Consider the following 23,752-nt stretch of genomic DNA (forward strand, 5'->3'; position numbering starts at 1 on the left):
CTAGGATCTGCCTAGTTAAATTTGGAAATTTTCAGCACCAATTCAGCCACATGGTGAATTATGGATGGCAGAATGATCATTTACAAAGTCATAGAGGGACTGAAATTGGCAATAGTGGTAATGGTATTATAGAAATGAAATCTCAGGATCTTAAAATATTAAACTAAACTATGTTAAAAAAACACATGCAAAAGATGAATGCAAGAGAAAGGAAGAGAAAGATTTAGGATTACTTAGCATAATGAAAGTGAAGATAGCTGAGAATAAAAGGATACAATTAAGAAAAGAAAAAATTAATCAGGAAAAACATTCCTAGCAGACTTAATATCTAATAGTGTAACAATTATGCAAAAAGAATATTAAGTTATCTCTTTTGATATTTAAAATAACAAAGTAGCAAAAGTACTTGAATTAATGTGATTTAAAATTTTTTTTACTGAATCTTGACAGATGGATACACTTAATCAGTTCTAATTTCTGTGGTGCTTGATTCTCTTGTTTGTGCCAGAAAATGCAAATTCCTTGAGCCCTAAGTAAGTTCTTTGGTACAGTTTCCATATCCTCTACATAGAATGAGTTTTCAGCTAGCTTGCTTAGTAACTAAGTAATGTGTTAAAAAAAAAAAAGTTGAGAAGCATCAGAAGAAAATGAATAAAGGGAGAAATCAATCTATCATTTTAGTGACTGGTGAACATAAACACATGAAAAATAGTCTTTCTAAATCAGTATTTTGCTTCTAAAGATGTTTTGTGACAGCACTTGGCTATCTCTATGACATCCATGGCAAAGGTACCAGAATATTCCATGTTCACTTAATAAATCCGTTTTATGGATTCATCATCCATAAATTTACTTAAACTCCTTGTGAACTTATTTTTATTTTTGCCTGTTGAGGTAATGGGTTATATAAATGTAATATTTTGTTGCATATAGTAATACTCAATTTTTATTAGTCCTCAAACTATTCAAGCTTCAAGGAGTCTCCAAACCCCCTAGTTACTATGATTTAGTGAACAAGTCTCTTTTAACTCTTTCCTTCCATATTCTCTGTGATTTCATAGACTTTAATCTAATCACTACTCATCCTTTGTCTGACCAGGCAGAATATTAATATTTCAGTTTATCTTTATATAAAATACTTTCAGCCCTTCTACATCTCCATTATGGGCTTTTTTTTGAGAAACAATAAACCAAGTCCTTACATAGAATCTAGTTGTGTCTTCAGTTTTGTTTTGTAGAAGGCTCAAAAAATATTTTTAAGTGCTTCCCATATTATTACCAATAATATACAGCATTTTCAAAATCAGAGTTGGAAGGAACCTTAAAGTTTGCCCATTTTAACCCCTTACCTAGAATTGTAATTTGCTTTACAATATCCCTCATAGTTTCAATATGAACACTCCCATTGATAAGAAATTCATTTTGTTAGCCTTCTTAACACAGTAGAACATTAATTATCAATCTAAAATTATTCCTAGGTGCTTTTTGTGGTTTCTTTCTAATCATTCAAAGAATGTCTAAATCTTACAGTTGGGAAGTGATCCAATTTATACTTAAAAAGGAATTCATTCTATATAATATCTGAAAAGTTCATTCAACTTTTGCTCTAAAACTTCTAATGAAGGATTATCTATTTTCTCCCAAGGCAGTCCATTATGCTTTTGAGTAGTTGTAACTGAATAGCTTTAGTTTAGAATTCATCATCTTAAATTATGTTGCTATTGCTATTATGGCTGCTATTTTCCTAAATTATTTGGATTAATGCTTCTATGTAACATTTGTTTCCATGGTATGAAAAATGTCAGTTGGCAGGCATTCTTAAATGTTTGATAATGTTGATGATGATGATGAGGATGGTGATGGTGAAGATAATGATGATGGTAATAAAAATTTAGCATTGGTTTATTTGTTCAGAGGGGTGGATGGGTTGGTAGCACTATAATTTCCCCATGATAATTATAGCCTAAAATAGTCTCCAATAAGATTGAATTTATTAAATTATCACAACACAAGTTATCTTTTATGCCATCTATGTCTTGACTTTTTAAATTACATTAAATATTACATTAACTAAATATTATGTTAATTAGTTCTGTTTCGCATGTAAAATTATGACAAGATAGAATTGAGACTACATTAAAATATAAATCATTATGCCAATTATTCTCTTGGGAATTGGGTGAAAAAAATTAACCATTCAAATAATTACCTACAGGATGTCTAGGTAGTAACCTAGAGCCTTGAGCAAAGATGATGGTCCTACCTCCAAATTATTCCATCTGGCAGTCAGTACCTGTTGTACTTCACACATGAATAACATCAATTTGCATGTAAATAGAAGTGTACAAGCTTTTATGAAGCTAAAAGATGTATTTCAACACTGCATAGTGGAATTAGTTACTGGGCACATCACTGAATGAAGCTTTAGCCTTGTACTGATGTGCCAGCTAAAATCATTCTAAATACTCAATTTGGTATTTCCTGGTTTGATTATTCATTGAACTTTCGTGTAGAGGCTCAGAAGACTTTTCTGCTGAAAAGCTGCCAACTCCAGGCTATGATTCTGACATTGATGTTGTCAGTAAAGATTAAGTATTGGTCTTAACGAGTGCTGACAGTTATGCTTCTTATCCTTGATCCTCTACCTCTCTGCAGAAGTGAAGAAAATAAACCCTATCCTCTATGCTAGGAGTTCTTCTAACTCTAAAGTCCAAAGGATTCATGGATAGATTTCAAGGGGTCTGTGAACATGAATGGGAAAAAAAATCTTTAAAAATAAAAAAACCTAATCACTGACATTTAGCATTCTTTCAATTAAGAAGTAAACAAAACATTATTCTGAGAAGAATTCATGATACACACACACACACACACACACACACACACACACACACACACACACAGTAAGAATCCCTGATCTAGATAATGTTTAAAAAAATGATATTTGGGAATCCTTCCTTGTGTGCTTAACATTCTGACTTGCCTGCCTAATGTGATAAAAGAAGAATTTTTGTCAGACAAGGGAAGACAATAAATTAATTAGTCCTTGATTTAATAATCCACTGAATGTTGAGATTATCAGGAATATTTTAAATAAAAGATTTAGTAATAAAATATTTTGAAATGAAATTTACTTGTAAAAATATATTATAAATATGGTTGCTTCAGGGAAGGTGTTAGAAAAAAGTCACAAGGAAGAAAAGTCCTTCTTTGAGAACAAATTAGTGCTTCTCAAAAAATATAGAAATGACAAAAATAGAAAAAAATTCTAGACTGTTTTATAAGAATTTGGGAAACTACTAAGAAGACAATTAGCAAACAAAAAAACTTTTTATTAAAAATGTTTTATGTTATAGAATAAATATAAAAATATATGCTAAGAAAATGAGGGAAGAAACATTGGAAAAAATTAAGTAGCAAAGAAAATATAAAAAATATCAATAAGAAACCTGCAAAGAAGCTTACATTTAATTAACAACATATTTAAGCAATGACAAAGGAAAACTGAGTTAATAAAAAAAAAATCATAGGAATAATTAAAGGAAGACCTGGGTACAATTAGCAAACTTCAGAAAGAGATAATGGAAAATCTGGTTAGGATGGGAAAATAGCAGAGAAAAATTAAACATTTTAAAGGATAAAGACAAAAAAGATTTAGAAAGAAGAAAGAAGAATAAAGAGTGTAGTTTAAGTACAAAAATGTATAAAAATTAAACTAAAATATTTGAAAAGATAAAATAAAGGTATCTAATTGGAAGACAGATTCAGTAGAGGCAACTTTATTATTGGTGTCCCAGAAAACGTTTTCCAAAACCACTAAAAAAAGAAACAAATCTATTCTGTTACAAACCATTCAAGTATAATCATCATCATCATCATTAAATATTAATTGGAAAATGTAGGTGGTTCAAATTGCCCCACAGAAGGAAAAAAAAATGGTAGCTTATATGCAGACTAAGACCAAGAAACATGCATTTAAAATGAAAATTTATTATCTCATTGCTAGTTCAGGAAAATCTGAAATTATGTTGATGATCATATCACTGAAAAGATAAAAAAATCCTTAGAGGTATGATAATAGTAAAAAATATCTATTTTAAATAAAAAGCCACTAAATTCATAATAAATCAATTTATAAAGCAAATACTTGCCTTAAAGCAATCTACTTAGAGATCTTAACAGAGGAAGCTAGTTTAAATAGTTAAGACATAGTGAGATGAAATAAATGTCTTGTTATTGTTGTTAATGGTGATGGTGATGATAATGGTGGTGGTGGTGAACAGTCATTTCAGTCATGTCTAACTTTTTGTGACCCCAATTTGGGATTTTCTTGGCAAAGATAGTAGAGTAGTTTGTCATTCCCTCTCCAGCTCATTTTACAAATAAAGAACAAAGGAAAATACGATTGATTTGTCCAGGGTTACATACAATTAATAACTTGCTGAGGCAAGATTTGAAACCAGGAAAATAAGTTTTCCCAACTTTAGGTCTAACAATCTATCCACTGTGTAGCCAATGCATGTCTAAAATATATACTTCATTTAAAAAGCAACTTGATAGGTCAAAGTGAGTGGTAAGTAACATTACATATTAAAAATAAGAATTCATTTAAAAAACCTGTGGAACTAGATTGGATGGTAAAAAAAAAAAAGAACAAATAGGTGAGCTATTAAGAATAAAATACTTAGAATACAAAGAAGCAATCACAATGAGAAGGAAACGGGGGAATTGTCTAAAAAAAATCTAATATGGATATATTTGGAATTCAAAAAACAGCTTAAATTTTTACAAAGCCATTGAGTAAGCAAGTCAGTCTAGCTAAAAATACAGAAGACAATATGTCAGCCAAATCAGATACCATCACCTCCCCTCATACCTCAAGAGATACCTCAAGACTTTGAACCAAAGTTCCTTTGGAGTAGCACGGCCTTCCCCAAACCGCAATCCCAAATAATAACCTCTGTTTCCAGGTGTGGGCATATATACATGATAGAGGGGAGCAATCATTGTAGAGAAATGGTTTACTTGCCACCATCCATATCACCTGCTCATAAACTGCCATCAATAATCAAATAAACCTAATAGTCTTAGGAATGGCAGTCATTATCCTGGGAAACAACATTTGTGGATATTTAACTAGGTAACTATTTCTCTAAATGCTGTAACCATAGCTATGAAGATTCAGAGGGACAGCAACAAACTCTTTGGCCTAGTAAAATGGTTCAGCATCAAAACTGAAATTGGTTTTATCGGGAGAAATTCTGTTAAAGTAGTTGTATTGACATATACTCTGTCACTGCACTTCTAAATGTACCTCATTATGTTGTTGTTGTGGATAATGTCATGGTCCTCTTCAAGAATGAAGGACACACAACAATCACTGTAAGTAAAGTTAGCCTGGAATTGGTCAATTAAAAGATTCCTTCCTTCCTTCCTTCCTTCCTTCCTTCCTTCCTTCCTTCCTTCCTTCCTTCCTTCCTTCCTTCCTTCCTTCCTTCCTTCCTTCCTTCCTTCCTTCCTTCCTTCCTTCCCTCCCTCTGTCCAAATAAAGTATCATACTCTTATCCATAAATTTTCTTAAAAGCATTTTTTTTCTTTTGCACCTCTGAACTCTTCTAAGATATCTTGGGGTTTGCTGTCTAGATATCTTTCTTTAGCACCAGACCTTAAATAACAACCATTCTGATTCTAATTGGCCACCTAGGTCCTGGGCCAAACCCCATTTGTTTGTTATTTGTTTCCTAATTGACTCAAATTAAATGTAAATAGCAGTTATTTCTACTTTGGCCAGAAATCCTGAGGGTCTTCCTCTTTCAGATTCATTCATTTGTGTATTTATTTACTTATTTAGATTTTTTTTGACTAAATGAAAGAGGAGATTATTTCCCTCAGTTGCTACCTAGCCTTAATTACAGAATGGGTGCAGCCTTAGTCAAACTGAGATCTGTTAAAAAGTCTTGGTTTAAAAAGGCCAAGAACTCCCATTTCAGCCAGGATCATCTCCAGTCATTCTGATCTGGCTCTAGACCCAGATAGTTCTAGAGGGAAAAGTGAGGCTAGTGATCTTGCACAGCCCTCCCTCACTTAAATCCAATTCACTTGCATAACATGTTATCACCTCCCTGGTGTCAGTCCTCTTCGAGAACAAACAGTAAATATATATCTCATTATAACATGACCTATTTAAGTCCAAGGGCTCTCTTTTTTTTTTTTCAAGCTCTTAGAATTCAACATAATGCTTTGCACATAGTAAGCACCTAAAGTTTTATATTTTTATATAGAATATGGAATCAAAGATAGGTAATGTAAGACAAATACAAAATGGTGGTACTATAAGCATAGTACCAAATATGCTAACTTTCAGAAAGAGCTTAGGCTAGTGAAGATAACCAAAACAATAATAAAGGTTTTTGTATATATTTTGAGAAAAATGCAAAACTCAGATAAAGCATAGCATTACTGCTATTCAGGGTGGAAGAAATCATCATAATTTATACAGAAAGAAAACCAAACTGCTCAATTCTTATTTTATTTTCTCTTTCCGAGAGAATTATATTTAGATTGGAAGTAACTCAAAATGGATAATCAAGAATAAATATTCACAATAAGGAATGAGATGGAAAGAGAGTACTAGATGTCCCTGAAGAGTTCAAGTTTCCTAAACAAACTATATTTAGTACTTAAAAGATCTGTAAGTGATGTCCAAAAGAGTTGGTGTCTTACCCAAGAGTCAATAGGGAGTTACTGAATGTTTTTGAGTTAGGGAGCAATGTGATCAGATCTGTATCTTTGAAAGATTATTCTTATTCCTTGTTTTGTCTCATGAACTTTTGATGGTTAGAATTGAAATGGGGGAGACTAAAGGGAGGGATACCATTTAGAAAGCTATCACAGTAATTGAAAAAAGAGTCAACAAAGTCCCAAATAGAATGATGGAAGTTTGAATAAAAAGAGAGAAATGGATACAAGGGATGAGAAGTCAGATTCTCCAAGATTTGGCATCTGTTAGATGGGGGGTAGGAGGAAGGAGAGTGAGAGAGAGGAAAAAGCCATGTATGATCCTAAGTCATTGAGCCTATATGACTGAAAATTGAAGTCTTCCACTAAATTTCTTCTTATCCTCTCTTCTTCATATCAAATCATCCAGGGTTCTTCACTATTAACTCCTTCATTCCTGTATCATAGGAAGAGATGGCCTTTATTCTTGCCAAGGTCAATCCTTCTGCATACACCCCTGATGATGTTCTAATCCATCTTCAACAGGTTTGTTGCCCTCAATAGAAATAGGAGAATTAGGGGAAAGAATCTGTTTTAAGAAAAAAAAATAATTTAATTCTTTCTGGTTCTTCATTGTTGTTACAAAGTAATATAACATCATTGAATAAGTACTGAATTTGGAGTCTGAGGACCTATACTTTAATCTTACTTCTGTTCCTCATTATGCTCATGAGTCTGTAGTTCTCAGCTTTCTATTTTCTTCAGTTCTCTTCTGTGGAAGTAGAAGATAGAGTATACTGAATGACCTTTAAGGTTCTTTCCAGTTATAAATCCTGCTACTATGATCTTATGGCATAAGGTAGACACTTCTTAACTTTGAACACTTTGACATAAAAATTTTAGCTCATTAAGCAGCACCTAGAGCTTGATCTGAACTGAACTGAATTCTCAGCAAGATGTTGTTATTGTCCTCAACTGCATGTCCTCTTCCCTCAGCACCAATGAATAAAGTTATTTCATTCTAATTTTCACTTAATGGGAATTTGGTCATGATGATCAGAGTCTATTGTTCATAATTTAAATTATTCACAGAAAATGAAGTGGGCAAATTTGTGAAGATTTAAAAGCATTATTTTCATTCCTTCTGTGTGACTGGCTGGCTCTGACTTCAATGATATCAAAAGTAGTAGTTGTGTCTAGTTGTGCCCACTGCCTTCTCTGTACAGGAATATTTTGTAGTTGAGCTGAATGATATGTCATGGTGAAATCAAAGTAGAATGGAAGAATATACAATATAAAAACGATGTAATTCTGAGAATACAATTTCATTGGTTCTGAAAACTTTTCACTTCTCAAGAAAAAAATATATGTGTGTCTGTGTGTATGTATATCTTGTTTTATATATATATATACACATATATATCTTGCATAGTTTATCAGATCAAATTATAAAACATGAAAACTCTTTTTTATGGGTGAAGATTAATGTGACAGACATATAGAACTTTAGCTATTTCTGTCATTTTTCTTCTTCACTTTCACTTTACCCTTAAGACTTTAGGGAGTTACTAGAAGTTTTTGATCAGGAAAATGACATGGTCCAACCTGTGCCTCAAAAGATTGTGTTGCCTAGAGAAAGGACTGTGGAGATTGAGTGTGGATCATTACATGGTATTTTCACTTTTTTTGTTGTTCTTTACTTGCATTCTGTTTTCTTTCTCATTTTTCCTTTTTGATCTGATTTGTCTTATGCAGTGTAATAATTGTGGAAATATATATAGAAGAATTGCACATGTTTAACATGTATTGGAATACTTGCTGTCTAGGAGAAGAGCTGGGAAGCAAAAGGAGGGAGAAACAATTTGAAACACAAGGTTTTGCAAGGATGAATGTTTTTTTTTTTTTTAATTTTTTTATTTAATAATTACATTATATTTACACTCATTTCTGTTCCGATTTTTTTTTCCCCTCCCTCCCTCCACCCCCTCCCCTAGATGGCAAGCAGTCCTTTATATGTTGGATATGTTGCAGTATATCCTAGATACAATATATGTTTGCAGAACCGAACAGTTCTCTTGTTGCATAGGGAGAATTGGATTCAGAAGGTATAAATAATCCGGGAAGAGAAACAAAAATGCAGATAGTTCACATTCGTTTCTCAGTGTTCTTTCTTTGGGTGTAGCTGCTTTTGTCCGTCATTTATCAATTGAAACTCAGGTCTCTTTGTCAAAGAAATCCACTTCCATCAAAATATGTCCTCATACAATATTGTTGTCGAAGTGTATAATGATCTCCTGGTTCTGCTCATTTCACTTAGCATCAGTTCATGTAGGTCTCTCCAAGCCTCTCTGTATTCATCCTGCTGGTCATTTCTTACAGAACAATAATATTCCATAACATTCATATACCACAATTTACCCAGCCATTCTCCAATTGATGGGCATCCATTCATTTTCCAGTTTCTAGCCACTACAAACAGGGCTGCTACAAACATTTTGGCACATACAGGTCCCTTTCCCTTCTTTAGTATTTCTTTGGGATATAAGCCCAATAGAAACACTGCTGGGTCAAAGGATATGCACATTTTGATAATTTTTTGGGCATAATTCCAGATTGCTCTCCAGAATGGTTGGATTCGTTCACAACTCCACCAACAATGCATTAGTGTCCCAGTTTTCCCGCATCCCCTCCAACATTCATCATTATTTTTTCCTGTCATCTTAGCCAATCTGACAGGTGTGTAGTGGTATCTCAGAGTTGTCTTAATTTGCATTTCTCTGATCAATAATGATTTGGAACACTCTTTCATATGAGTGGTAATAGTTTCAATCTCATCCTCTGAAAATTGTCTGTTCATATCCTTTGACCATTTATCAATTGGAGAATGGCTTGATTTCTTATAAATTTGAGTCAGTTCTCTATATATTTTGGAAATGAGGCCTTTATCAGAACCTTTAACTGTGAAAATGTTTTCCCAGTTTGTCGCTTCCCTTCTAATCTTGTTTGCATTAGTTTTATTTGTACAAAGGCTTTTTAATTTGATGTAATCGAAATTTTCTATTCTGTGATCAGTAATGGTCTCTAGTTCATCTTTGGTCACAAATTTCTTTCTCCTCCACAAGTCTGAGAGATAAACTATTCTATGTTCCTCTAATTTATTTATAGTCTCGTTCTTTATGCCTAGGTCATAGACCCATTTTGATCTTATCTTGGTATATGGTGTTAAGTGTGGGTCCATGCCTAATTTCTGCCATACTAATTTCCAATTATCCCAGCAGTTTTTATCAAATAATGAATTCTTTTCCCAGAAGTTAGGGGCTTTGGGTTTGTCAAACACTAGATTGCTATAGTTGACTATTCTGTCTTGTGAGCCTAGCCTTTTCCACTGATCCACTAATCTATTTCTTAGCCAATACCAAATGGTTTTGGTGACTGCTGCTTTATAATATAATTTTAGATCAGGTACAGCTAGGCCACCTTCATTTGATTTTTTTTTCATTAATTCCCTTGAGATTCTCGACTTTTTATTGTTCCATATGAATTTTGTTGTTATTTTTTCTAGATCAATAAAATATTTTCTTGGAAGTCTGATTGGTATAGCACTAAATAAATAGATTAGTTTAGGGAGTATTGTCATCTTTATTATGTTCGCTCGGCCGATCCAAGAGCACTTAATATTTTTCCAATTATTTAAGTCTGACTTTATTTGTGTGGAGACTTTTTTATAATTTTGCTCATATAATTCCTGACTTTCCTTTGGTAGATAGATTCCCAAATATTTTATGGTATCAACAGTTATTCTGAATGGAATTTCTCTTTGTATCTCTTGCTGTTGGGTTTTGTTGGTGATGTATAAAAATGCTGAGGATTTATGGGGATTTATTTTGTAGCCAGCTACTTTGCTAAAATTATGAATTATTTCCAATAGCTTTTTGGTAGAATCTCTGGGGTTCTCTAGGTATACCATCATATCATCTGCAAAGAGTGATAGTTTGGTTTCCTCATTGCCTACTCTAATTCCTTTTATATCTTTCTCGACTCTTATTGCCGAGGCTAGTGTTTCTAATACGATATTAAATAATAATGGTGATAGTGGGCAACCTTGCTTCACTCCAGATCTTACTGGGAAAGGTTCCAGTTTTTCCCCATTGCATATGATGCTTACTGATGGTTTTAAATATATGCTCCTGACTATTTTAAGGAAAAGTCCATTTATTCCTATGCTCTCAAGTGTTTTTATTAGGAATGGATGTTGGATTTTATCAAATGCTTTTTCTGCATCTATTGAGATGATCATGTGGTTTTTGTTTGTTTGGTTATTGATATAGTCAATTATGTTAATAGTTTTCCTAATATTGAACCAGCCCTGCATTCCTGGTATAAATCCTACTTGGTCATAGTGTATTATCCTGGTGACAATTTTCTGTAATCTTTTTGCTAATATTTTATTTAAGATTTTAGCATCAATATTCATTAGGGAGATTGGTCTATAATTTTCTTTCTCTGTTTTCAGCCTACCTGGTTTAGGTATCAGTACCATATCTGTGTCATAAAAGGAGTTTGGTAGGACTCCTTCAATCCCTATTTTTTCAAATAGTTTATATAACATTGGAGTTAATTGTTCTTTAAATGTTTGGTAGAATTCACATGTAAATCCATCTGGTCCTGGGGATTTTTTCTTAGGGAGTTGATTGATAGTTTGTTCTATTTCTTTTTCTGAGATGGGACTGTTTAGGATATTTACTTCTTCCTCTGTTAGTTTGGGCAAGCTGTATTTTTGGAGGTATTTTTCTATTTCATTTAAGTTGTCGAATTTATTGGCATAAAGTTGGGCAAAGTAACTCCTAATTATTGCTCTAATTTCCTCTTCGTTAGTGGTGAGTTCTCCCTTTTCATTTTTAAGACTAACAATTTGATTTTCCTCTTTCCTTTTTTTAATCAGATTTACTAAGGGTTTGTCTATTTTGTTGGTTTTTTCATAGAACCAACTCTTAGTTTTATTAATCAATTCAATAGTTTTTTTACTTTCAATTTTATTGATCTCACCTTTTACTTTTAGAATTTCAAGTTTAGTGTTTGACTGGGGGTTTTTAATTTGTTCCTTTTCTAGCATTTTTAATTGCAAACCCAATTCATTGACCTTCTCTTTCTCTATTTTATACAAATAGGCCTCTAGAGATATGAAATTTCCCCTTATTACCGCTTTGGCTGCATCCCATACATTTTGGTATGATGTCTCATTATTATCGTTTTCTTGGGTGAAGTTATTAATTATGTCTATGATTTGCTGTTTTACCCAATCATTCTTTAGTATGAGATTATTTAGTTTCCAATTATTTTTTGGTCTACTTCCCCCTGCTTTTTTGTTGAATGTAATTTTCATTGCATCGTGGTCTGAAAAGGATGCATTTACTATTTCTGCCTTACTACATTTGAGTTTGAGGTTTTTATGTCCTAATATATGGTCAATTTTTGTATAGGTTCCATGAACTGCTGAAAAGAAAGTGTATTCCTTTCTGTCTCCATTACATTTTCTCCAGAGATCTATCATATCTAGCTTTTCTAGTATTCTGTTTACCTCTTTGACTTCTTTCTTATTTATTTTCTGGTTTGATTTATCTAATTCTGAGAGTGCAAGGTTAAGATCTCCCACTATTATAGTTTTACTGTCTATTTCTTCTTGCAGCTCTCTTAGTTTCTCTTTTAAGAATTTAGATGCTACCCCACTTGGTGCATATATGTTTAATATAGATAGTGCTTCATTATCCATGCTACCCTTTAGCAAGATATAGTGTCCTTCCTTATCTCTTTTAATTAGGTCAATTTTTGCTTTAGCTTGATCTGAGATCAGGATGGCTACCCCTGCTTTTTTGACTTCACCTGAAGCATAGTAGATTTTGCTCCAACCTTTTACCTTTAACCTGCATGTATCTCCCCGCTTCAGGTGTGTTTCCTGTAAACAACATATTGTAGGATTCTGGCTTTTAATCCATTCTGCTAACCGCTTTCTCTTTATGGGGGAGTTTACCCCGTTCACGTTTATGGTTAGAATGACCAATTCTGTATTACTTGCCATCTTGTTAACCCCGGTTTATGCTTTCCTCCCTTCTTTCCCCTTTCCCCCCCTTCCAAGTATTAAGCTTGTGAGCACCCCTTGCTTCTCACAGCCCTCCCTTTTTAGTATCCCTCCCCCCTCCTTAGAGTTCCTCCCCCTATCTTACCCCTTTCCCTCCCAGTTCCCGTATTCCCTTCCCCTTAGCTTATTCCTTCCCTTTCCACTTTTCCCTTCTCACTTTTCAATGAGATGGGAGAAGTTTCACCATAGATTGAATATGTCTTAAGATTTTTCACTTATAGTCAATTATGCTAATAGTTTTCCTAATATTGAACCAGCCCTGCATTCCTGGTATAAATCCTACTTGGTCATAGTGTATTATCCTGGTGACAATTTTCTGTAATCTTTTTGCTAATATTTTATTTAAGATTTTAGCATCAATATTCATTAGGGAGATTGGTCTATAATTTTCTTTCTCTGTTTTCAGCCTACCTGGTTTAGGTATCAGTACCATATCTGTGTCATAAAAGGAGTTTGGTAGGACTCCTTCAATCCCTATTTTTTCAAATAGTTTATATAACATTGGAGTTAATTGTTCTTTAAATGTTTGGTAGAATTCACATGTAAATCCATCTGGTCCTGGGGATTTTTTCTTAGGGAGTTGATTGATAGTTTGTTCTATTTCTTTTTCTGAGATGGGACTGTTTAGGATATTTACTTCTTCCTCTGTTAGTTTGGGCAAGCTGTATTTTTGGAGGTATTTTTCTATTTCATTTGAGTTGTCGAATTTATTGGCATAAAGTTGGGCAAAGTAACTCCTAATTATTGCTCTAATTTCCTCTTCGTTAGTGGTGAGTTCTCCCTTTTCATTTTTAAGACTAACAATTTGATTTTCCTCTTTCCTTTTTTTAATCAGATTTACTAAGGGTTTGTCTATTTTGTTGGTTTTTTCATAGAACCAACTCTTAGTTTTATTAATCAATTCAATAGTTTTTTTACTTTCAATTTTATTGATCTCACCTTTTACTTTTAGAATTTCAAGTTTAGTGTTTGACTGGGGGGTTTTAATTTGTTCCTTTTCTAGCATTTTTAATTGCAAACCCAATTCATTGACCTTCTCTTTCTCTATTTTATACAAATAGGCCTCTAGAGATATGAAATTTCCCCTTATTACCGCTTTGGCTGCATCCCATACATTTTGGTATGATGTCTCATTATTATCGTTTTCTTGGGTGAAGTTATTAATTATGTCTATGATTTGCTGTTTCACCCAATCATTCTTTAGTATGAGATTATTTAGTTTCCAATTATTTTTTGGTCTACTTCCCCCTGCTTTTTTGTTGAATGTAATTTTCATTGCATCGTGGTCTGAAAAGGATGCATTTATTATTTCTGCCTTACTGCATTTGAGTTTGAGGTTTTTATGTCCTAATATATGGTCAATTTTTGTATAGGTTCCATGAACTGCTGAAAAGAAAGTGTATTCCTTTCTGTCTCCATTACATTTTCTCCAGAGATCTATCATATCTAACTTTTCTAGTATTCTATTTACCTCTTTGACTTCTTTCTTATTTATTTTGTGGTTTGATTTATCTAATTCTGAGAGTGCAAGGTTAAGATCTCCCACTATTATAGTTTTACTGTCTATTTCTTCTTGCAGCTCTCTTAGTTTCTCTTTTAAGAATTTAGATGCTACCCCACTTGGTGCATATATGTTTAATATAGATAGTGCTTCATTATCCATGCTACCCTTTAGCAAGATATAGTGTCCTTCCTTATCTCTTTTAATTAGGTCAATTTTTGCTTTAGCTTGATCTGAGATCAGGATGGCTACCCCTGCTTTTTTGACTTCACCTGAAGCATAGTAGATTTTGCTCCAACCTTTTACCTTTAACCTGCATGTATCTCCCCGCTTCAGGTGTGTTTCCTGTAAACAACATATTGTAGGATTCTGGCTTTTAATCCATTCTGCTAACCGCTTCCTCTTTATGGGGGAGTTTACCCCGTTCACGTTTATGGTTAGAATGACCAATTCTGTATTACTTGCCATCTTGTTAACCCCGGTTTATGCTTTCCTCCCTTCTTTCCCCTTTCCCCCCTTCCAAGTATTAAGCTTGTGAGCACCCCTTGCTTCTCACAGCCCTCCCTTTTTAGTATCCCTCCCCCCTCCTTAGAGTTCCTCCCCCTATCTTACCCCTTTCCCTCCCAGTTCCCGTATTCCCTTCTGCTTAGCTTATTCCTTCCCTTTCCACTTTTCCCTTCTCACTTTTCAATGAGATGGGAGAAGTTTCACCATAGATTGAATATGTCTTAAGATTTTTCACTTAAAGCCAATTCTGAAGGCAGTAAGATACCCACTATATTCATCCCCCTCCATTCTTTCTCTCAGATATAATAGGTTTCCTATGCCTCTTCATGAGATGTACTACCCCCACTTTATCCTTTTTCTGGTACAATGTCCTTTCCACATCAATTTCTAGAACAAGGTATACATGTATTCTTTATACATCTATATAGTCAAAATATAGTTCCCAAGATTAATCTTTACCTTTTTAGATTTCTCTTGAGTACTATATTTGTAGATCAAACTTTTTGTTAAGTTCTGGTTTTTTCATCAGAAATAGATGAAATTCGCTTACTTCGTTGAATGTCCATCTTCTTCCCTGGAAAAAGATGCTCATTCTCGCTGGGTAAGTTATTTTTGGTTGCATACCAAGTTCCTTAGCCTTTCAGAATATCATATTCCAGGCCCTTCGATCTTTTAATGTGGATGCTGCCAGATCCTGGGTGATCCTTATTGTGGCTCCTTGATACTTGAATTGGGTTTTTCTAGCCGCTTGCAATATTTTTTCTTTCATCTGAGGGTTCTGGCATTTGGCCACTATATTCCTTGGTGTTTTGATTTTAGGATCCCTTTCAGTGGGTGATCGATGAATCCTTTCAATGTTTATTTTTTCCTCTGTTCCTATGACTTCTGGGCAGTTCTCTTTGATAATTTCCTGGAAGACAGTGTCCAGGCTCTTTTTTTCATCATGTTTTTCTGGGAGTCCAATGATTCTCAGATTGTCTCTCCTGGATCTGTTTTCCAGGTCTGTTGTCTTCCCCAGAAGGTATTTCACATTTTTCTCCATTGTTTGATTTTTTTTTGGATTTGCTTGACTGATTCTTCTTGTCTCCTCGAGTCATTCAATTCCACTTGTTCAATTCTGATTTTCAGTGAAGTATTCTCTTCACTCACTTTTTTAAAATCTTTCTCTAATTGTCCAATTGAGTTCTTTTGTTCTGTGGAATTTTTTTCCATTTCGCCAATTTTGTTTTTTAGAGAGCTGTTTTCTGTTTCCAATTCACTAATCCTATTTTTCAAGGATTTTACTTCTTTATCCACTCTCTCTTTAACTTTCTCCAGGCTCTTTTGCCAAGCCTCCCTCTCCTTTTCCCAAGCCTCCCTCTCCTTTTGCCAAGCCTCACTCTGCTTTCCCCATTTTTCTTCTATCTCCCTTGTGAGAGCCTTTTTAATCACTTCTATGAGGTTCATCTGTGCTGAGGAACAGATGATTTCCTCCTTTGGGGAATCACCTGGGGACTGCCTGTTTTTAGTCTCCTCAGGATTTAGAGTCTGCTCTCTATCTGTATAGAAGCTGTCAAGGGTTAAAGTCCTCTTCAGCTTCTTGCTCATTCTGTCTATTAATCAGAGATAAACTACCAAAGAAAAACAGAAAAAACTGGAGTCTTTCTTTGGGGGGGGGGGCTGGGTGTGTTATCGAGCTTCCTCTACAGACTGCAGGGGGCAGCAGTGAGGCACTAGCAGGACTGTGCTACGCCTGCGCTCTGAGATCCCAAAGCGTGCTGAGTCACTGAGGGGGGGGAAGGGGGGGGAGGGGCCAGGTCCTGAGAGACTCCAGCTGTTTGCGGTTGTATTCTTCAGCCCGGTGTTTTTAGCTTCTCTGCTGGGCTGTTGACTTGCTGCTGGAGGAAATTATCCAAACCTGTAGCGAAGCTCTCCCCGCAGAAACGGCTACGATCACTCTCCACCCCCTCTCCAGTCTGCTCCCGTGCTCTCACTGCTGCTGCCCGCCGCCTGCGCCCGATCTAAAACCGCCCCAGCCCTCCAGTAAAGACAGACCTTTCTTGGCGGATCTCAAGGATGGCTTCTCTTGGTAACTATTTGTGGGTTTTTTTCAGTCAAGCTTTGATTCAGAGGCTTGTAATGAAGTGGATAGTGAGAGAAAGCGCGGAGCTTATGCAACTGTGAGCCTCCTCTCCGCCATCTTAACCGGAAGTCCTGCAAGGATGAATGTTGAAAATTATCTATGCATATGTTTTGAAAATAAAAAAAGAATTTTAATAAAAAAGAAAAGATTGTGTTGCACTTGAGTAAAGATGAGTGAAAGACAAGAAAGAAGGGAAGCAGACAGAACAATGACCAAAGACATCATCTCTTAGAGTAGGCAAGTATTAATAAACTTTTGCGCTAGACATGGGATGTCAGTGTAAATGGAGAGAGGCAATGTATGAGAGGTGTTGGAGTTAATGGAAAGGACTTCCAAATAATTAGATATGATTAAACTCACCTCCCATCCCTTATTTTCTCCAACAGAATTCCCTTCTATAAAATTTGGTCTTTCACAAATCTTTAATCTCTGCTGCTTCCTTGCTGTCCACAAAATACCCATATCTCCACCATCCTTAAAAATCTTTCACTTGATACAAGTGTCCCCTCTATCTAATACCCTGTAAATCTCCACTTCGTGATTAAATTCATTTTTATATGTTGTATATCTCTACATGTAATGTATCTATACATGTAGAAAGGTAAGAAGACAAAGGTGTCTAAAATTATGAAAACTGTAGGAAGATGTACAAACTGGCAACTTTGCAGCTCACTGTCTAGTTCTCAGTCACAGATCTTGAGCTGACTGAGATGACCTGAATCTAAAGATGCCATTCCAGGTTGAGGAATGGTCAGAGTCATTGTGCTATATGCCAAGCAAGAACCAACAGGAGCCATGCAGTTCAGAACCTAGAATCTGGGCAAAATGAAAACTTTCTTCCTAGATTAGACTGCTTTGAAAGTACTACAAGCTTATAGGTGCCCAGCTAAGAAGCTGAATTAGATATTCTAGAATAATATGATATTCAGTTCCTCAAGAAAGGACCAGTAGGATCAACTCAAATATCTCCTGAAGAAGTACATAGAACCTTTTCCTAACATAAAGTCTGAAGTCAGAAAGTAGCCTGGAAGGAAGAGAAAACAAAAATTCTACCACAAAAATATATGTGGTGGTAGATATCAAGAAACAATATCAAAAAGCAATGACATCAGAATATTTAGAAGTAAAGCTTCAAAGAAAAACACAACAAAACTAAAACATAAGTTCAGCTACAATTCCTGGAAGAGATAAAGTAACATTTCATAAAAGAGGTTTTTAATTTTATTTCATAAATGAAATGAGAACTCTGAAGAGAAAGTGGAAAGAAATGAGAGAAAGGGAAAGAAAGAATTGAAAAGGATGAGAATAACTAGGAAAAGGGGATACAAAGTCTTTCTCAAACAACAAACTATCTGAAAATTAAAATGGGACAAATAAGAGCCAGTGACCCCAGGAGACAGGAAATATTAAAACAAAATTAAAAGACAAAAAGAAGAAAAAAGTAAAGTATCTCATCCTAAAATCAACTTATCAAGAAAATATAAAAAAAGAAAATTTGAAAATATTGGATGTTCTAAAATCCTAACAAACAGCCTAAGTGTCATATTTCAAGAAATTTTATAAGAAAATTACCCAAATTTCTAAGAATTAAGGGCAAAATTAAAATAGTAAGAAACAACCAGAAAACTCCTTTAAAAATCACAAATGAAAACTTTTGGGAACATTACAGACAAAATTCAGTTTCTAGGCTTAAGAAAAATACTAGGAACACCCAAAAAAGAAATACCTCAAGCATCAAGAAATAAGGATCACACTGACTTAGCAGCCATCACTTTAAAGAATTGGATACCTTGGAGTATCACATTCCAGAAATTAAAGTATATAGATTAATAACTAAGAATAAATTACCCAGTAAAACTGAGTATAATCTAATTGGAAGGAAAATGGATCTTTAATGAAATAGAGAACTTCTAGGCAGTGCTGGTGTGAAAACCAGAACTACTATATAGGAACTCTGAAGGTCAAACATGGGCATCAAGGGAAACAAAAGGTAAATACAAGTGATAAGAAGGTACTAAATAGAAAACAAATTATTTATATTCTAATTTGTAGAATTGATACATGTGTCTTTTCATAATTATTGTCATCAGGGATTATAGAAAGGGTCAAATTAGACAGAAGATTTGAGCATGGTTTTATTACTACTTGATCTTAAAAGAAGAATGGAAATGGAGAAGAAAAATTACATTGGGAAGGAGAAGAAGAAATTTATCTCACATAATTCAGGTGCAAAAATAGAAATCTATACAAGAAGAGCAGGTTCCACTTGAATATCATTCAGTTGAATTGGTCAAAGAAGAGAAAAATACAAAAACATATGAACAGTTGGGTATAAAAATACATTTTACTCAACTGGAAAATGGAAAGGAAAAGGGAGAAGTAAAGGATTGAATGAGAGGAAAGATAGGCTAAGGGTTAGATTAACCTTAAACAAATCAAACTTTAAAAGATGTACAAAAATTTTTATAACAACTATTTTTGTGGGGGTGGAGAATCAGAGACTAAGATAGTGTCCATCAATTGGGAAATGGTTGAAAACATAGTGTACTATCCTGCTATAAGAAATGATGAAGAGATTATTATAGAGAAATATGAAAAGACTTTTAAGAATTTATGTAGAGTGAAATGAGTAGATGAGTAGAAGTAGGAGAACAATTTGTACAATAATAACAATCTTGTAAAGACATACAATTTTGAAAGACTTAGGAATTCTGATTGACAGGATTTATGATGGAATATGCTACTCCCTCCCCTGATTCAAAAATAAAAGTCATGAACTCAGAGTATAGACTTAGCCATATTGGGGTGGAGAAATGTGAACGACGAGAATATGCCTTGCTTGAAAAGTTTTCATTTGTAAAAAGAGTTCCATCTATCTTTCTTTCCCAAGAAATTGGAGGGGAGAGAAAAAAATCAGACTTTTGCCAACTGAAAAGTTAAAGCTTCATTTTATAAAAAAGGAAAAAAGAAAGAGCACTGGGTTTGGAACCAAAAGTACTGGATTTAAGTTAAAATTGGGCTATGACTTATTATTTGTATGATTTTATTCAAATCACTTGATCTCTCTGGTCTGTTTCCTCACTTAAAAAGGTTATTATACTAGAAAATCCCTAAGATTTCTTTCATAATATGCTCCCATAAGTGATTTGTTCAAGAACATATTGACCTTATAAGAGTCAAAGGTAAGAATGAAACTCAGATCATTATAGTAAGTGTGGTGCTCTTTCACTGTCCATACCATTTCCCAGTGTCTGCAAAGAGTAAGAGCTTAATAATTTTCATAAGTTGATTGACTAACTCCCACACATCTTTCTGCTTAAACCACTTGATACCTTTCTGGCATTTATTATAATCTTCTACTTTTTATTGCACAGCAGTTAACAGTAATATTTGCCTTATCTCCCTACAAACCCAAAAATGCCTTAAGGGCAAAACGGCATTTTATGCATTTTCATATCTCCTGCAGATAGCATTCCACAAGACATTACACATAGTAAATGGCTCCCATTTTTGTAGTATTTTAAAGTTTACTAAACACTTTTTATCACAACAACCCTGTAAAGTAGATATTACAAGGATTATTTTGTACATTTTATAGGTGAGAGAAATGAGGCCATATAGCTAGGTAGATATCAGAGGCAGGATTTGAACCTAACTTCTTGCCTTCATAGTTAATTTTCTTTCCATTATACCTTGTTCCTTCTCATAGAACAGGCCTCAATTAAATATTTGTTGAATTTCATTTAACTATAGTCACCAAAATCCTGATTTGGTGCCTTAGTGTATCATGGAATTGTTTTCCATTCCCTTCTCCAGCTCCATAAGTACAGTTTTGAGCAATATTGTGGCTATGTAGGGCATGTACCAAAATCAAATTTTCAAAGATCAACTTTATTCAACAAGCATCTATTAAGACCTCACTATGTGCAATGCATTGTGGCAAGTACTATCGATTCAAAGAAAAGGCAAAAACAGTCTCTGCCCACAAAGAGCTAAATTTTAAGAACAATGAAAATATGTGAAAAAAAAAAAACAAACTATGTACAAATAAGATATGTGCAGGCTAACTTGTACTTATTCACAGAGGAAAGGCATTAGCCATAAAAGAAAAGATGAAAGGAACTGGGAAAGACTGTGATAATAGGTCATACATTCTGAATCAAAGGACAAAGCATCCATGAATAAAGCCTATCAGACATAAAAGCTATCACTGATGCATATAAGAAAATGTTGACTATGTTTACAAATAGTTTTTTTTCTTAAGACAAAAACATAAATTTGTGCTGCTTTCCCCTGTATTTTTCAAAGCACAGTTCCTGCACACACACACACACACACACACACACACACACACACAGTCTCAATTTGTGAGGCAAAGGAATCCTCAAGAAAGTCTCATTTTACCCTCCATGACCTTGCCTCATTTTGCATTTCCAGGGCAATCTGCAGCAGTATGTCCAACCATAAGGAGAAACAAAAAGCATGCTCACTGTGACAGAAAATTACAGCTAGAGAGTAGTCAAATGCTAGCAGCATTTGTGGCGCTAGACTGATAAATTTCAGTCATTCGTTCACTGCAATGAAAGGCACAGATCCAATTTATTAGACTTCTTCAATCTACTCTGTTTTTTTGTACAGTAAAGAGTATGTCAGTTTGGATTTGGTATATTTGACATCTCTATTCTTTACTTGCAGGGTGGTAGAGTTGAAAAAGTCACAGAGAAGAGATCTATACTTGCCACCTACATCTGCTGCTGACATCCTTAGTCTTAAACAAGTAATTTAGGCTCAGCCTCAGTTTCATTGTCTTTGGCCATTGCCAGACTTAAATAGCTTCCTCCCTGAGAGGTATACACTGCTATTTCTCATTCAAAAGAATAAGACAGACAGTTACTATGGGCTCAAGCATGTACAAGTCCTAAATCGACATATTCAAACCAAATCTCCCTCCTGAAGTCTGGTTCTAACTTAAGAACTTCCAACTAGATATCTCCATCTAAATGTCCCACCAGTATCTCACAACATTCTAAAACCAATGTCACTATATTTCCTCCTCCCTCCAAAAAATCTGCTCTTTCAAACTTTTCTATTCGCACTGATGACAACACAATCCATCTAACACCCAGGTTTGCAGTCTTTAGGCACTCTTTGATTCTCATCTTCTTTACACATTTTAACAAATATGAATCAGTCACCAAATGTTGCTTATTCCACTTTCACAATACATCTCACACCTGTCTCCTTTTCATTCACAGAGACTCTATCCTATTTTATGTCTTCTAGACCAGTGCAATAGCCTCCTAATTAGTATCTCTGATTACACTCTCCAACCTACAGATAACAAATCCTAACCTAATTAATCCCCCAAACAAAAATCTTCAGTGATTTCTTTTTATCTTCTAGGATATGCAACATCTGCTCCCAGAAAATTATCCTTAGATATTATGCATCAAAATCCACTATCAACCATAGTTTACAAGCCCCACAATTTTTTTTAATCAATCAGAGTACACAATTCAAAGGGAAGGCATTAATGAAAAAGTACAGAAATAAAATAATAATTGAATAACCCTCCCATAACTGGAGAGTGCTCTCTCACAATGGAAAGAGTGACACTAGATAAGTCATTTAATCTCATTCGGCCTAATTTTCTTCATTCGCAAAACAGGGATAAAAATAACACCTATTACACATGGTTGTTGTGAGGATCAAATGAGCATCAAATATATATAAAGTATATGTCAAATCTAAAAATATTGTGTAAATATTAGCTGTTATTATTATTTTCCTAGTATTGGAGAAATGCAAATCTTTTCAATTAATTCTTTAAATTCCCTTCTGGGTATCAGTTATAGTCTTCAGTAAGACATCATCTTCAGGATAATGTGCTACTGAGTAATTTTCTTCATGTGGGGAATAATGATTATTGACCATAAATATAGTTTGGAGTGATGTTTTCCTATTGCAGGATCCTTCAGAACTGTCCAAATCAAAATTTGAAAATTATCTATTTGGAGACTTTATGATTAGTAAACTATTTATAGGAGAGAGTTACAGAAGAGAGTAACAACCCTTTCAGGCAGTTTCAGGAATTGCTCCTTCAGTCAGCTGGACCAGAAAGAAGATGTCTAAGCTAAAATCACATTTGCTCTTTGGACTTTTTTTTTCTTTTATAATCTCCTCTGAGAAACCCATTTATCTTACTTTCTATGTTACTCCTTAGCTATGACACATATTCCCAGATTGTACCTCCTCAAAAAGAGAAGCAGTTGACTGAAAGTTAACTTTGATAAGGAAAAGATTTTCAGCTTCTTCTATCATGGTACTCTGTTCTATGCAAATCAATAGGGTTGAACTAGATGGATAACCCTGAAAAGGAAGATGACTTTTCCCCCTAACCACACATTATAACCTGACAGCTCTCTGCTCTTTCTATAAATAAAGTATAACATTTTCAGATGTTTTAGTTCTTCTACAATATGTTTCCCATTTACTTTTCCAACCATTCGATATTACTTCCCTTCATGTTTTCTACATTTCATTCAAACAGGCCTACGCAGTACTCACCATTCATGACATTTCTTCTCGCAATACCATGCATTTCATTAAGTAGTTTCTCAAATCTGCATTATATCTTTTCTTCCTGACTCTCAGAATTACTAGCTTCTTCCAAGCTGTTAAGAACCTTTTCCTAAAAGAAGCCTTTCCTGATTTCCCTAACTATTAATACTCTCTGCTACTTTTAAATTGCTTAGTTTTATTTGTATAT

This window comes from Antechinus flavipes, chromosome 2 (assembly GCF_016432865.1).
Source record: "Antechinus flavipes isolate AdamAnt ecotype Samford, QLD, Australia chromosome 2, AdamAnt_v2, whole genome shotgun sequence".
NCBI lineage: Eukaryota > Metazoa > Chordata > Mammalia > Dasyuromorphia > Dasyuridae > Antechinus > Antechinus flavipes.